Genomic DNA, 15443 nt, shown 5'->3' with positions numbered 1-15443 from the left:
GAAAAAAAATATAAATGTAATGGTAATGATTTTATTTATAGATTTATAAACATAACGATTATATATATATATATATATATATATATATATATATATATATATATATATACACACATATATATAATTTTTTTGTCCCCTAGGATTGAACTTAGGGGTGCTTAACCACTGAACCACATCCCTAGCCCATTTTATTTTTTAAGACAGTGTCTTGCTAAGTTTCTCAGGGCCTCACCAAGTTGCTGAGGCTGGCTTTGAACTTTTGATCCTCCTGCCTCAGCCTCCTGAGCTGCTGGGACTTACTTACAGGTGTGCGCCCCCACACCCAGCATAATATATATATTTTAAAGGCATTTTAAAAGGACATCGTTCTTGAGTCACATTTTTAATATTATTTATTATTATTTAAATGTATATTATATAATGATGTATTATGCATATATTATTTAAACATATAGATATAGAATTAAATACATAGATATAATAAATGTGTAAGTTTATATATGAACTTATATATAAGCTTATGTATTTATCATATTTATATATTCCTCCATTAACTCAACAAATATTTGGTACCTACTATGGGCCAGATCCTTGTTGGTAGCATTTGCTGGAGGGGGCAGGAAATGAATTAATAAATGAATGATTCAGTTCTGTGCTAAAAGCAGCTCATTGCTTAGTGGAAAAGAAAAGAACTGAACCATTAATTCTGCTTCAGTGAGGAAAAATGCAAAGTATAAAATGTTATTAAAACGAGAATAGAGAGTTATACTCCTGACCATCAACTCTGTGTCATTTCTTCAGGTCATCATGAATCATATGCCCTGTCTTTTATTTACCATCACCTTGTGTTGGGGGGGATAAAGACAAAACAAATCTTACCTTAAATGTATATAGTGATTGTAGGTTGCGTCTTAGTTTCAGAAATGTATGTGAAGAAAAATCAAAATGTAGGCGGGTGTGGTAGTGCACACCTGTAATCCCAGCAACTTGGGAGGCTGAGGCAGGAGGATTGCAAGTTCAAAGCCAGCCTCAGCAAAAGTGAGGCCTTAAGCAACTCAGTGAGACCCTGTCTCTAGATTAAACACAAAATAGAGCTGGATGTGGCTCAGTGGGCGAGTGCCCCTGAGTTCAATCCCAGATACCCACATACACACAAAAAGACCTTTCACAACAGGATGACTAATTATTTTGATTTAAATGCCCATAGAGAACCAAATAAATTCTTGCATGTACACACACAAGACTTAGCTTGCTTATACTTATTGGAAACACTTCCTTCCAAGGATGGCTCAGGCTCATCCCACCAGCTGTAGGATTGCAAAAGTGAGGATTTTTTTTAAAAGGAATTTCAGTGTAAGGGAAAAGAAAACTGTTCCCCCTAACTTTAATGTACATCACATTCACCTGGAGGGCTTGTTAAAACACCAAGTCTTAACCTCTCTTCCCTAATTTCTGGTTTATTAGGTCAAGAATGGGGTCTAGGAACTTTTTTTTGGCACCAGTGTCACTTTTAGTGTCGGTTTCCAAGGCCTCCCTTAATTATGTCTGCCTGAATACTTGAGAACATCTCCTGTGTCCTTGACCAACCGGAATCTCTTCTCTCTCTGCCTCTTGGTATCCGGTTCACTGTGCTGGACTCAAGAACTTACTTTGAGAACTGACGGGTTCCCTGAGGGGTGCTAAGAACTTATGCCAGCACCATCAGATGGGCAGAGTGGTCTATGGGTACCAGCTTTGTGGCATTTAGGTGTCCCACCATCCATGTGAGATGCGGACTGTGGTCATTCTTGCATCCCAGAGGAGGAAACTGAAGCAAAGAGTTTAAGTGACCTTCCCTCTTAGCTGAACAAGAATTCAGTCCAGCCCGTGGGACCCGAGTGTAGGCACTTGAAAGCCCAGTTGTCCAATCCTTGGGTCAACAGCAAGAGAAAGCAAACTAGAGCAACCCCATCCACCACGATCCAGAAGGCCCCCCTATTTTCCCCTCAGACGCCTGCTTCCCTCCTAATCTAAAAAAAAAAAAAAAAAAAACAAACAAACCAGAATACCTATTAATCAGAAACAAAGAATCCCTGCCATCGCATGTTGCTGTTTGTGCCAGCATCGCCAGGGAGAAGCTCCACCATCCATTATTTTGATGGGTGCTGAAGGGAGGAGAAGGATGAGATCAGCCCTCAATGGATCCAGAAATTATTGGCAAGTACCACCAGAAGGGGTGTGTTTCACTGAGGAGAAGCCACGTGTGTGGTGAGCAGTTATCTGCTTTGAAATGCAACCTCAGACAAAAGTCTTACAAAGGGAAAAAATGAACATCAGGAATGGAGAAGGAAGATGACCAGGGGGAAAGGCTGTGCTCTCCCTTATCGGAGATCTCCAGGGTTGCGCCATATTTCTGCAATACGAGAGGACTGAAGTGCAGATGACTTCCAACCTTCTGATCCAGGTGTGTTCCTAGGCAGAAAAAAAATGACCCTACATTTGTCTGTTTGCAGTGATAAAAGGTTAAAAAAAAAAAAAAAAAAAAAGGCCGGGTGTGGTGGTGCAAGCCTGTAATCCCAGCAGATTGGGAGGCTGAGGCAGGAGGATCACAAGTTTAAGGTCAGCTTTAACAAAAGTGAGGCCCTAAGCAACTCAGTGAGACCCTGTCTCCGAATAAAGTACAAAATAGGGCTGGGGATATGGCTCAGTGGTTAAGTGCTCCTGAGTTCAATCCCCGATAAACCCCCAACCCCAAAAATAAGGTATAAAAATTTTTTTGTTGTTTTTATTTCCAGATAAATGTAAAAATTCTGCATGAAATTGAGCTAAAACTGCAGCTTGGCAGGAAGAGTGTTTATGAACGGTTGGGAGGGATGACAAGAGCGTGGTGTCTTTTTTTCTGTGCTTTTCCTTTGGAAGCGTGTGTGTTTAGATTTGCTCGACAACCTGCCAGGTGGTTTTGTGTGGGATGGGTCTTGACTCCAGTGTATTTTGTGTTTATTGTTTTAGAATCACTGGCCCCAATAAGTCTTCCTGTTCAACATGGATTTTCCAGTAAATGGCAAAGGCCCCCTTAAATCTGTCTGCAGTTCTCAAGAGACTGGTCCAAAGCCTTCCCAGGAACCATGGGTGGGCATCTATGGAAGGGCTCACGGTCATGTTTATTTACTCACTTTGGAGGTAGGAGCCTGCCCTTCAGCTCAGAGAAGGAACACAGACGGTGATCTGCAGTTGAAAGCTAGTGAAAGCTAAATGGTTGGGCTTGAGGGGGCTGGCGGGAACCCAAATCCGGCCAAGGTCAGCATGGAGTGCTGCTAGGGCTGCATTAGCATTATCACGGTCAACATTATTTCCCCAATTATCCTTTAATGGGTCCAATTTACCTTCAAGTCTGTAACTAAGACACAGATTCCTTATCTTCTGTTCCGCAGTCCTCAGACAGATCCAAAGCAAATTTCAGCCTTCCCAGCTCTGAAGCCAATCTTGATCTTTTCCAACAGTTATTCTGTTCTTATTTTTGTGTCTGCCTCAGACTGGCCATTAAACCCAGACTCCCACTGTATAACCATGATTGTTCATATAGATACGGGCTACTCAGCTTGTAAGTCCATGGAAGGTGCCTTTGTAAAGTAATGTTCAGTGTCATTTTGGGTATAGGTGATGCCACTAGGCTTGGATACAAAGCTTTTTTAAAATCGAGAAATTCTCAGTAGGGCAAAATGTCATACACCTATAATCCCAGCCACTGGGGAGGCTGAGAGAGGGGGATCCTGAGTTCAAAGCCAGCCTCAGCAAAAGTGACAACAAGTCTCTAAATAAAATACACAATAGGGCTGGGGATGTGGCTCAGCAGTTGAGTCCCCCACTGAGTCCTGGGTTCAATCCTCAGTAGCCACTCCCCTCAAAAAAAAAAAAAAAAGAAAAAAGAAAAAAGAAAAGAAATTCTCCAAAATGTCACTGTTGAAGTAGCTGTATGTTTTTTTTCTCTTGCTTTTTGCTCTTGGGTTTGGCTTGAGTATTTACGGGGGGATGATGGGGAGGTAAAGCAAGCAGCTGATAGGTGGTCGATTATCAAGACATTTTAGTTCGCTTCCCAAATTTACTGTTGAGTGGTTGTCATTTTATTTGATCCCAGAAGGCTTAAAAATCATCCAAATCTATGCATTAAGACTGAGAAGAGTGAACATGTACCCAGTTCCCAGTTACTGAATTGACCTTTTTTCTTTTTTTTACAGATTATTGTTTTTAAAATTATTATTATTATTATTATTATTATTATTGTTATTATTTTGGTACCAGAGACTGAACTCAGGAGTGCTTAACCAGTGAGCCTCATCCCCAGTCCCCTTTTATTTTGTATTTCCAGCCAGGGTCTCTCCAAGTTGCTCCTGGCCTTGCTAAGTTGCTGAGGCTGGATTTGAACTCATGATCCTCCTGCCTCATCCTCCCCAGCAGCTGGGATAACAGGCCTGCACCTCTACGCTGGCTTTCTTTGCAAATTAAAAGTAAACACAAAACAAAAAACTGACACCTAGGGTCCACCAGACTGGGAGCTTCTTGAGGTCAAGGGCACTTCCAGGCCCATTTCTGTGTCCTTGACCTCTAGCACCCTGCTTTCCTCAAGAAACAAGGTATGCAGTGATTGCTGAATGTAATGGTCTCAGTTCACCCTGTGCTTCTGCTCTGCTGTGGGTACCTCCAATGCAGGATGATAGAATAAGAGAAAATAGTTCCGCGTCACAAAGGAAGTCTTTGGGAAGATGGAGAGATGAAGGAACTATCCCAGGAATGCAGACAGTAGTAAGGAGACAGACTTCAGGACCTGCCGTCCTGGTTGATAGTCATTATATTCTTAAGGGTTATATTCATGACCACTAAACATTAATGTGACCTGGTTGAGATCCTAAGTGCTGGAACCTCAGTCGTACTTGGAGTTAAGGACTCTACAGAGGTGATGAAGTTCAAAGGAGGTTGTAAGTGGCCCCCTCAACCTCCATGAAGGGTGTCCTTGTAAAAAGAGGAAACTTGGACATAGAGACTCACATAGAGGGAAGAGTTCCAGGAGCCACAGGAGAAGATCATCATGGACACGCCAAGAGAGAGCCTAGAGAGATCCTTCCTCAGTTGACTTCTAGTATCAGAACTCTGAGAGAATAAGTCACCGAGACTGCCATACTTTGTTATGGAAGCTTCAGATTTTGGTATTATCTTCTTCTTCTTCTTCTTCTTCTTCTTCTTCTTCTTCTTCTTCTTCTTTTTTTTTTTTTGTACCATGGATTGAACTCAGGGGCACTTAACCACTGAGCCACATCTGCAGCCCTTTTATATATTTTATTTAAAGACAGGGTCTCTCTGAGTTGCTTAGGGCCTCTATAAGTTGCTGAGGCTAACTTTGAACTCACAATCCTCCTGCCTCAGCCTCCAGAGCCTCTGGGATTACAGGCGTGCACCACCGTGCCCAGGACACTTTAAATTTAAATCTCACATGTTGCTAATGTCTCCTATACCCTACAGCTTAGAACACAGAACATGAAGCTCTTCATTCAGTCAGTTGTTTTCAAACCCCTTTACCCTCTCCTGCTCTGACTTCTAAATGAACCTAATCTAATATCTGCGTTTTTTCCTCATGGGACTCAATTTTCTCACATTGGTTTCTGGACTCTCCAGTCAACGCTGCAAACCAAGCAGTCTTCAGAGGTGCGATCACAAAGCAAAGCACTAGATTTTTAAACAAACTGAAAAAAGGGTTATTGGTCTAAGAAACAGAACAAGGAGTAGAAAATAATTAGTCGGCTCATGCTATTGTGAGCCAGCCTCTGGGTGCTCTGAGCAAACTCATCTCCTGCCATTTGAGGAAAGTTGCCAACATTTGCTCTCCTGTCCTCTGAGGACCGTTGCCAAATATGCTTTCATTTCATCCTGTTTGGACAGTTGTTTTAATGCCCTTTCCTGATGTTATCCCTGAACACACAATTAACAGATTTCTTGAAGACACCAGCTGCAAGGAGAGCTGTCCGCCCTCCATTGCGCTCCAGCCCTGGCTCGCTAGCTCGGCTTGGTGAGCAGATTCTAGAATCATGTAGGCTCTTCTGTCTGAGCAACGAAGCTCTGAGGGACTCCCATCCAACCCTTTCTCCCTTGGCCCTTTTGGGAAAATGTGCCTCTTCTCATCTCAGCCTCTGTCAAGACTGCCATGCCCCTCTCAACAGGCTGTGACAGTTTTATGGGGTTTTGACCATTCTGCATCTCTCAGGGCATTTTGATGCCAAAGATATCAGAAGCACATCCCCCCCTCCCCCAGCCCAACGCCGGTTTTTGCTGCTGCCTTATTAAATGGGCAAACATGGTTGAGAAAGAGCTCTGAGATTCCCTGGCATGATAAAGGGGATTGGATATGGAGTCTGTGGTTTCAGATTCCAGCCGTCATCCTCTCAAACTTGGCAACTGCAGAACCACATATCCTTTGGGCATGGTGTCTCAGTAGGTCCCGCACCAGGGCTCCTCCTCTTTCAAGGTCAAATGCACAGTAGTGGAGCTTCATGAGGACTTTGGAAAGACTGTGGATGTTCAAATGCCATTTTAAAAATTTTACTATTATTTTTTTAGTTGTAGATGGACACATTACCTTTATTTATGGATTATGTGGTGATGATCGAACTCAGTGCCTCAGACATGGTAGGTAAGTGCTCCGCCACTGAGCTACAGCCCCAGCCCCTCAAATGCCATTTTAAAATAACTTAGTGTTTAAAAAGGTGTCATGAGGCCAGGTGCAGTGGTGCACGCCTGTAATCCTAGCAGCTTGGGAGGCTGAGGAAGGAGGATCATGAGTTCAAAGCCAGCCTCAGGAACAACGAGGCACTAAGCAACTCTAAATTGAGACCTTGTCTCTAAATAAAATACAGAATAGGGCTGGGGATGTGGGGCTGGGGATGTGGCTCAGTGGTCGGGTGCCTCTGAATTCAATCCCCAAGACCTCCCCGCCCCCAAAAAGGTGTCATGTAACATTGAAATGAAAATAATCATGCATATATCCTATATCCTAGCAATTTTGTTTTCAGGCATCTATCGTCTAGAAATAGTTAATACAGGTGCCCCCAAAGAAGAACATTAAAGGAAAATATTGTCAGGGTTTGAGGTTGGCAAATGAATTAAAACTATCTAAGTGTTCATTCAAAGGGAGAGTGGTTAAGTGAATTATTGAATATCTTTACAAGGGAATCATTTGCATACATTTAAAGACGGCATCGGTTTATTTATAAGTGCTGATATTGGCTGGGCATGGTGGCGCATGCCTGCAACCCTAGGGGCTGGGGAGGCAGAGGTAGGAGGATCACAAGTTCCTAAGCTCTAAGCAACTCAGTGAAACCTTGTCTCTAACTAAAATATAAAAAGGGCTGGGGTGTGGCTCAGTGGTTAAATGTTGCTGGGCTCAATCCCTGGTACCTAAAAAAAAGAAAAAGTGCTGATATCGAATGGTATTTATGATAAATTAAGAGAGAAAAGCAAATTGTAGAACACTATATTTAGTGTGCTTCTATTTGAGTACTTAAGTGATTTATTTATAAAGAAAATCCCAGATAACCATGTGCCTCTGTATGCATAGAAAAATTTGGAAAAATACTCAGGAAATTGTGAAAAATGTGATGATTTGAAAGAGAGTTGTTTTATTTTGTATTCCTTGTGTACTATGAATTTTGGGAACCAGGAGAATTTTAAATTTTTCCAGTAAAAATTACTTTAAAAAGACAATGAAAATCATCTCTGGGCCCTCTACTCAGCAGATTTTTTAAAATGTTTTGAAGTGTATCCTTCTAGATTTTTCTTTTACTCACATATGGCATACATTAGTCAATATAATACAGCCATTTGTGATTCATTTTTTTCCTCAAATAAAAATTTCTTTTGTCAATACATATAGTTGATCATTTTATATTTTTCTTTAGTCTGGATACATTTTATTGATCATAAAATGCACAGAATAACAAAATTCACCCATTATAATTAAAGTAAGAAAATAAAGTGCAGTTTTGGCGTGTTTTTGCAATACTGGGGCTGAACCCAGGAGTGCTAGATCCCAAGCCCTTTTATTTTTAACTTTGATTAATTAATTTTTTTGGGGGGGATACCAGGGATCGAACTCAGGGGCACTTGGCCACTGAGCCACCTCCCAGCCCTATTTTGTATTTTATTTGGAGACAGGGTCTCACTGAGTTGCTTAAGGCCTTGCTAAGTTGCTGAGGCAGGTTTTGAACTTGCAATCCTCCTGCTTCAAACCCCGAGCACCTCTGCACCTGGCTAAAACGCAGCTATTTTCGGTATATTGTCGTTTGTTTTGTTTTTGTTTGGTACTGGGGATTGAACCCAGGAACCCTCAACCACTAAGTCACATCCCCAGCCCTTTTTTTTTTTTGTATTTAATTTAGAGTCTCCGTGAGATGCTTACTGCCTTACTAAATTGCTGAGGCTGGCTTTGACCTCATGGTCCTCCTGCCTCAGCCTCCCCAGCCGCTGGGATTATAGGCGTGGGCCATCTTTCCCAGCCACTCCCCTGCTCCCTGTGCCTGGTGAATGCAGCCAGATATATATTTAAGCAAAAATCACTGCTTGGCCAAGTCAATACAGGAGGTTAAAATACATTTGAAGTGACTATGATTTCACAGAAGGAAGGTGTTCTATGTGGCTTCTACTCCCCAGCCCTGACAATTGCTGTTTGAAAAGCAATTAACTGTGATAGGTGGACCAATCAGAGAGCAGTTTACTTCACAGTTTAGAAAGCACAGATGTAAGTGTAGTTGGTCATCACAGCTGATTCTATTGCTCACCTTCCAAACAGGAAACTGAGTCCTCACGGGACCGCGGGACTTTCCCAAGGTCATGGCTGTCTTTCCTGACCCCAAACCCAGCTTTCTTCCCACCCTAGTGGGGTACCTCACAGTTACAGGCTTGTCGGTTTTCTTGAAGGAAACTGTCCCACTCTCTTGTCAGTGGAAGAACCATACAGGTTGACATCTGTGCCAGGGACTAGCAGAGGGCAGGAGTCCTGCATCCTAATGTTAGCTTGGCTGGCAATCCCGTATGCAGCTCTGGGAACATTCTGTCTGTGGGCCTCAGTTTCCTCCTCCATGAAATTGGGGAGCTCAAACCAAATGGCCTGAGGTTTCTTCTAGCTTTGTATATTCCATGATCTTTATAGGAAAAATCTGCAAAGGACAAATAGATGCTGTCTCTCAGTGGAGGTTGCTCCTCCTGCATTAAAATTCATGAATCCACATTGTTTCTAATCTGTCTGCATCTGGAAAGGTTCCCTGCCGCAGTCTGTCTGGCTGCAGCAGAATAATCGGGGGGGTGACGAATAACTTGTGTACTTGATACAGCAGGAGTAGGAGCCGTTTATTGCAGGACAGGAGCAGTATTTATACATTCCACAGAGCTTATCTAATTAGCATAAACTAGATACATCAGTCAACCAATAAGGAATCTCTACACTTAATGGCTCACTTTTGTTACTTCTCAAACCACTCCCTCTGGCATTTTGCCAGGCACCATCCAGACTTGTTTACGAACTCTAACATTCCCCTGGCTAAATGCCAGGTGTTATTTTGACTTGTTTACAGACTCTAACATTTCCCCCTTTTGTTTAATTTAAATAACAACCATAGTGGTTTTTACACAAACACCATAAATAATCTGCTACAAGCAGAAGGGGAGGATACAAAATGTCACAATACCAAGCCAATTGATGGCTCCATGCAAGAAGCCCTTGGAAAAATTATACCAGCAATGACACTGTTAGCAAAGATACCGAATTGCAATTTGTTATAGATTACAGTTTGTTGTCTCAGTCCAGGTAAAGCAGTGTCTCAATAGATTAACTCACAGTCCCGGTAAATCACAGTCCAGGTAAGTTCTGCAGGCAGCTAGCTTAAATCACAGTCCAGGTAAGTTCTGCAGGCAGCTAGCTTGATCCGAAGTCTCGTCCGGTTTTCAGCCGAAGTTTCATCCGGTTTTCAGCAACACTGGAAATTTTTCCATCCTCGTCTTCATCGGCACTGGGACGAAGGCAGGAACTCTTGCAAAGATGCTAAAGAAAATCCTGTAGCATTCCACTAAGAAAACAACCTTCTGAACAATTTAGTACATTATCTCAAGGTTTTTTACATTTGAAATAAGCATTAATAGTGTTATTACTCATTAGCTTCCAGGTGTGGGAGAACCATTGTAGCTTAGTTATTGGCATTGAAAATGACCAAACATCAGGGACACCAGTAGCGTCTTTTGCTGGCTGTAGCGTCCTGGGCAGCCCCAGATGGCCCTGGGGAGTGTCCCGGACTCAAACTGCTACTGGGCACAGGGAGCAAGAGCCTGCGAGACTGTGCCTCCAGGTCAGGTCTAGATTTGGGCTCACGGCAGTGGAAGAGCCAGCTCCCCGGCCAGGAGGCGGGGAAGGGCCAGTCGCCACCGCCTCTTGGAAAATCCTTGCTGCGCTGTGACCGGCTTGCACACTCAGCAGCCGCCTCTCCGCTTCACGCACCCTCCGGTAACGAAAAGTATTTAGTAATAGCCTTTTGCTGCAACTTTTTTCCTGATAATCCTTCCTCCTCTGATAATCTTTCTTCTTCTGAACTTTCTGTTTCTTTCTGACTAGAGTTCCTGGGCTTCTATCAACACATGCCCTAACTATTCTTGGTTCCACTGGGGTGCCTTCTTCCCTTAGTAATTTACTTAACACCCCTTCCATATTTTCATCACAAAGACAATACAATACACTGAGACAAAACAAGACACAAACATACTGTATCAATCTTCTCCATTTTCTCGAAATGGCCATTTTTCCTCTCGCCCTATCTGCCTAGGGACGAGCAGATTTGCTCCCGTCCTATCTATGGACGGGCAGCTTTTTTTTTGTCACTTACCCCCAAGTGTCCCGGGGCTCCCCGTACGGGCCACCATCTGCCGCAGTCCGGCTGCAGCAGAATAATCGGGGGGGTGACGAAGAACTTGTGTACTTGATACAGCAGGAGTAGGAGCCGTTTATTGCAGGACAGGAGCAGTATTTATACATTCCACAGAGCTTATCTAATTAGCATAAACTAGATACATCAGTCAACCAATAAGGAATCTCTACACTTAATGGCTCACTTTTGTTACTTCTCAAACCACTCCCTCTGGCATTTTGCCAGGCACCATCCAGACTTGTTTACGAACTCTAACATTCCCCTGGCTAAATGCCAGGTGTTATTTTGACTTGTTTACAGACTCTAACAGTTCCCCACAAGGAAGTAGCTGATTACCCCCATGTCTGCTTAGGACTGGAGAAAGTGTCAAAAAGAAGTACCAGTGCTGGGTTGATAGTGCACACTTGTAATCCCAGAGGCTTGGGAGGCTGAGGCAGGAGGATCACGAGTTCCAAGCAGCCTCAGCAAAAGTGAGGCCCTAAGCAACTCATATGGACCCTGTCTCTAAATAAAATACAAAACAGGGCTAGGGAAGGTGTCTCAGTGGTGGAGTGCCCCTGAGTTCAATCCATTGTACCCCTTCCCCCAAAAAAGTACACTGTAAACTGATAGTAGAAAATACCATTCTGAGGATGGGGAATTCCAAGTTTTTGTAAGTTATAACTTTCTGTCTCAAACACTTAGTCTGAGTGTATAAACATGCCTTCTATTAATTAAGACTCTTGTGAGTCAGAAGTGCTGGAAACCTGACTCTAACTTGAGCAAAAAAGAAAAATTCATTGGGTCACCATCCTAAAAATTTCATAAGGGATGTTAAGCTTCAGGTAAGGCTGAATCAAGAGCCCAAATCATGTCCTTAGAACTCTGACTTTCATTGTTGCTCAGCTCTTCCTTTCTGTCTCTGTTAACATAGAGGCTGTCAGTTGCTTCTGACTTAAATGCCATCTTCTCAGTTCACCTAAGTCTTGCTATTATTTCTCCCAGAAGTACCAGGAATGATTTGGATTAGCTTCACCTGAGTCACTAGTTTATCAGTCACTAGTTTATCTGAGATGGTCTCTCTAGCTAGGGAGATGGAATACAGAGGAGTGAATCATGGACCCACCTCTGGATTACAGTGTCAGACCTTGTTGCGGCCAGACCATATGAATGGCAAGAGAGAAGGGACAGTTTCCTATGTGAACAGAAAAGGAGATGTAAACTAGGCAGGGGAGAAATAAAAAAAAAGAAAGAAAGAAGAAAGGAAAGAGAAGAAAAAAATTCACTTTTCTTTATCACGCTCTCTTTTCCTGCTTTTGCCTCTTCCAGCAGTTGCAGGGATGGACTTTGTTGTAGTAGAGATAGTCAATGTCATTCCAGAATTACAGCATTTGAAAATTGACTTTGTGCTGAACTCCTAGGGACAGAAGAGAATTCCTGTATCCCCCCACAGGTCCCTGGAGATAGCCTGTCCAAAACAATACAGCTTTAGATGTTCAGAGAAACAGCCAGAAATGCTCACCCAGGAACTGCCCAGGCTTGCTGGAAAGTGAGCAGCATGAAACGGGCAGGAGAAACGTGCCTTATGCCAAGGGCCCTCATGAGCAGGCCTCAGGAGAGGTGCTGGCCAGGGCCCACCGGCATGCTAGAATCCAGAAGGCTGACCAGGGATAATCTGGGATCTTCAGCAGAACCAGCAGATCGGGACTTAGAGATCTGGAGGTAGAAATGCCCCATGACCTTGTTCAGAGACACACAAAGACCAGTTTCTTGCTAACTAGCCCCCACCCAGCCCCCACAGTCCAAAAACAATGTTGGTGTTTTAGAAAACCTTCCGGCCAAAGGACTGACTGTGGAAGGGCAAACAGTCACTGAGATTGACTGGATGATTGACAGACTCTTCCACGTGTCTTCACCTCTGCCTACCTGTTCTCAACAGCACTGAATGTCATGTTGCATGCTATAGGCTCATAGGGAATGGGAAAATGAGAGACTTACTTAGTCCCTACCCCCAAGATGACTTATGGTCTCTGATTAGTGTCTGGGTTTTTTTTTTTTTTTTTTTCGCGTATTGGGGGTTGAACTCAGGGGCACTTAACCACTGAGCCACATCCCCAGCCCTTTTTCTGTTTTATTTAGAGACAGAGTCTCACTGAGTTGCTTAGGGACTCACTAAGTTGCTGAGGCTGGCTTTGAACTCTTGATCCTCCTGCCTCAGCCTCCTGAGTCACTGGGATTACAGGTGTGTGCCACTACACCAGTCTCTGTTAGTGTCTTGACAGGCTAAAGAAAGTATGAGAATAACTTAGTCCTTGCTCCTGAGATGCTCATGATCTCTGATGAGGGTCTTGAAAGGCTGACGAAACTATGAGAATGTAGATCACAGGTTGGAAAATCCAGCCGCTGTCTCTATTTGTCAAAAAGGTCTTAGTGAAGCTTGGTCACCCTTACTTGTGTAGACTTCCATATTTCAGAGCAGAATTGAGTAGTTACAAGACAAAGTCTGAAATATTTACTCTCTGAATCTAGTACCTGTCCCAGAATATTTGAGAGGATACTCCTAGGGATGCAGGGTCATAGCTGAGACACAGGCTAAGAGGTCAGGGGAGGCCGAGGCAGCAGGGGACTTGAGGCCAAGACAGGGAGATGAGAGTGCATGCAGAGGCTAGGATTATTTAAAGTACAGGGACACAATTATCCCACTCCTTGGTCTATACCCAGAGGACTTAAAATCAGCATACTACAGTGACATAGTCACATCAATGTCTATAGCAGCTCAATTCACAATAGCTAAGCTGTGGAACCAATCTGGGTGCCCGACAACAGATGAATGGATAAAGGAAATGTGTTCTGTGTACACAATGGACTATTACTCAGCTATAAAGAAGGATGAAATGATGCCATTTGCCAGTAAATGAATGGAACTGGAGACTATTATGCTAAGCAAAATAAGCCAGGCCTATAAAACCCAAGGCTGAATGTTCTCTCTGATATGTGGATGCTAACATACAATAAGGAGGGCTGTAGGGAAGAATAGAAGTTCATTAGATTAGACAAAGGAGATGAAGGGAAGGGGTGGGGATAGAGATAGGAAAGACAGTGGAATGAATGGGACAGAACTTTCCTATGTTCATATGTGAACACCTGACCAGGGAAACTCCATATCATGTCCAACCACAAGAATGGGAAGTTAGACTCCAGGTATATATGATGTGTCAAAGTGCACTCTACTGTCACACATATCTAAAGAGAACAAAGAAAAAAAAAAGAAGCATTGCGGGGGCGGGGGGGGGGAGTGAAAATTTTAAGCAGGGGGCGGGGCTGATCAGCCGGCTCTCCTGGAAGTTCCCTGTGCGGTCCGGGATGTGTTGAACCCAGATTGCTTCCTTTCCCTGTGGTCCTCCCCTCCTCCACCTCGGAAACTGTGCAGCCTCTTGGAAGCAAGCCAGTACAAATGTCCCAAATTATCTAGTGTGGCCCTGGTGAACTTGGGTTACCCACGTGACCCCCGGTCCCTCCCTTCTGCAGTGGCCTCCTCCTTCCTGCTGCAGTGCTGTAGGAGCCGGGGACGTGGGAGGCTTCACAGGCCGTTTCTCTACTTGGCGCCTCCAGCCTGAGTGGCAGTAATTGGATAAACAGTTTAATTTAATAGTAACAGAAGGACCGAGCCCAGTGCAAGGAATCTCATTGCTCTTTTCTCAAAGTGACTTTCCTTTCTATGCATTCTGATATAGTGTGGCCACCGGGGAGGCAAAGAAATACACGAGATTGATTTTTGCCTGGAAAGGGGGTCAGACTGTAAGAAGCAATTTTAATAGGCATGTTCTGAAAAGAATGCGCAAAAGGATGGAGAGAGATCAGACCCACAGAGAGGAGAGGGGAAGGAAAGGGGGAAGGGGAAAAATGATGTATTGGGGGTTTCTTTTAGATATAGTTTCAGAAAATAGTTGATAGTCATCCCCAATTTTGGAGTTGGTGTAATGGCTGGATGTGAGGTGTCCCCCAAAAGCTCACTTGTGAGACAATGCAGGAAGGTCCAGAGGAGAAATGACCCAATCAGTGAATGAACCCCTGATGGGATTAACTGGGTGGGGACTGGAGGCAGGTGGGTGTGGCTGGAGGAGGTGGGCATTCTGAGTGGATAGAGGAAGCCAAAATTTCCTTCCTATCACATTTTGCAAACCTGGCAGACATTCGAAGCAGCCTTGTTCATCATTAAACCTGATTTCACAGCTCTGGGGAGTATCACAGCCCTAGAAACCCGGAGAGGGGAGGGATTCATGGGCAGTTCTCAGGAATGCGCTCAGAGGTCCGCAAGCAGGGCCAGGAACAGCCAGCACAGCAAGGCTTTGTCAGAGGTGCTGCTCTAATACACTTTCCAGCACCTTCTGCCTTCCCATCTAGACTTTACATAGGAAACTTGAATGCAGGTTCTACTCACTAGGTGGAGGGTTAAGGAAACAACTCCGGTAGGAACAAGATGGTTGAGAGAAAATTCACACACACACGAGCCTACGTGGGTGCTGGATT

At 43.8% G+C, this 15443-nt stretch overlaps 1 long non-coding RNA gene across 9 annotated transcripts in view; it reads left to right on the top strand.

Annotated features, from left to right (window-relative positions):
- Nucleotides 1–15443, top strand: part of LOC124098120 (uncharacterized) — a 272483-nt gene that overhangs the window by 59767 nt on the left and 197273 nt on the right. Inside the window, exons 1-2 of one of the 9 annotated variants that reach the window (XR_009227557.1) lie at nucleotides 452–2443; nucleotides 6586–6658. The exons of 7 other annotated variants lie outside the window; for them this stretch is intronic. This is a non-coding gene — a long non-coding RNA (uncharacterized LOC124098120). Of the gene's footprint in view, nucleotides 1–451; nucleotides 2444–6585; nucleotides 6659–15443 lie in introns of those variants that run through there. One more of the 9 variants, XR_009227561.1, reaches the window with a different exon arrangement.

This window comes from Marmota monax, unplaced genomic scaffold (assembly GCF_021218885.2).
Source record: "Marmota monax isolate L192 unplaced genomic scaffold, Marmota_monax_Labrador192_F-V1.1 WCK01_AAM20220418_F8-fsc00042, whole genome shotgun sequence".
Classification (NCBI taxonomy): Eukaryota; Metazoa; Chordata; class Mammalia; order Rodentia; family Sciuridae; genus Marmota; species Marmota monax.
Note: the sequence above shows the minus strand (reverse complement) of the source record. Positions and strands in the feature narration are given on the sequence as shown.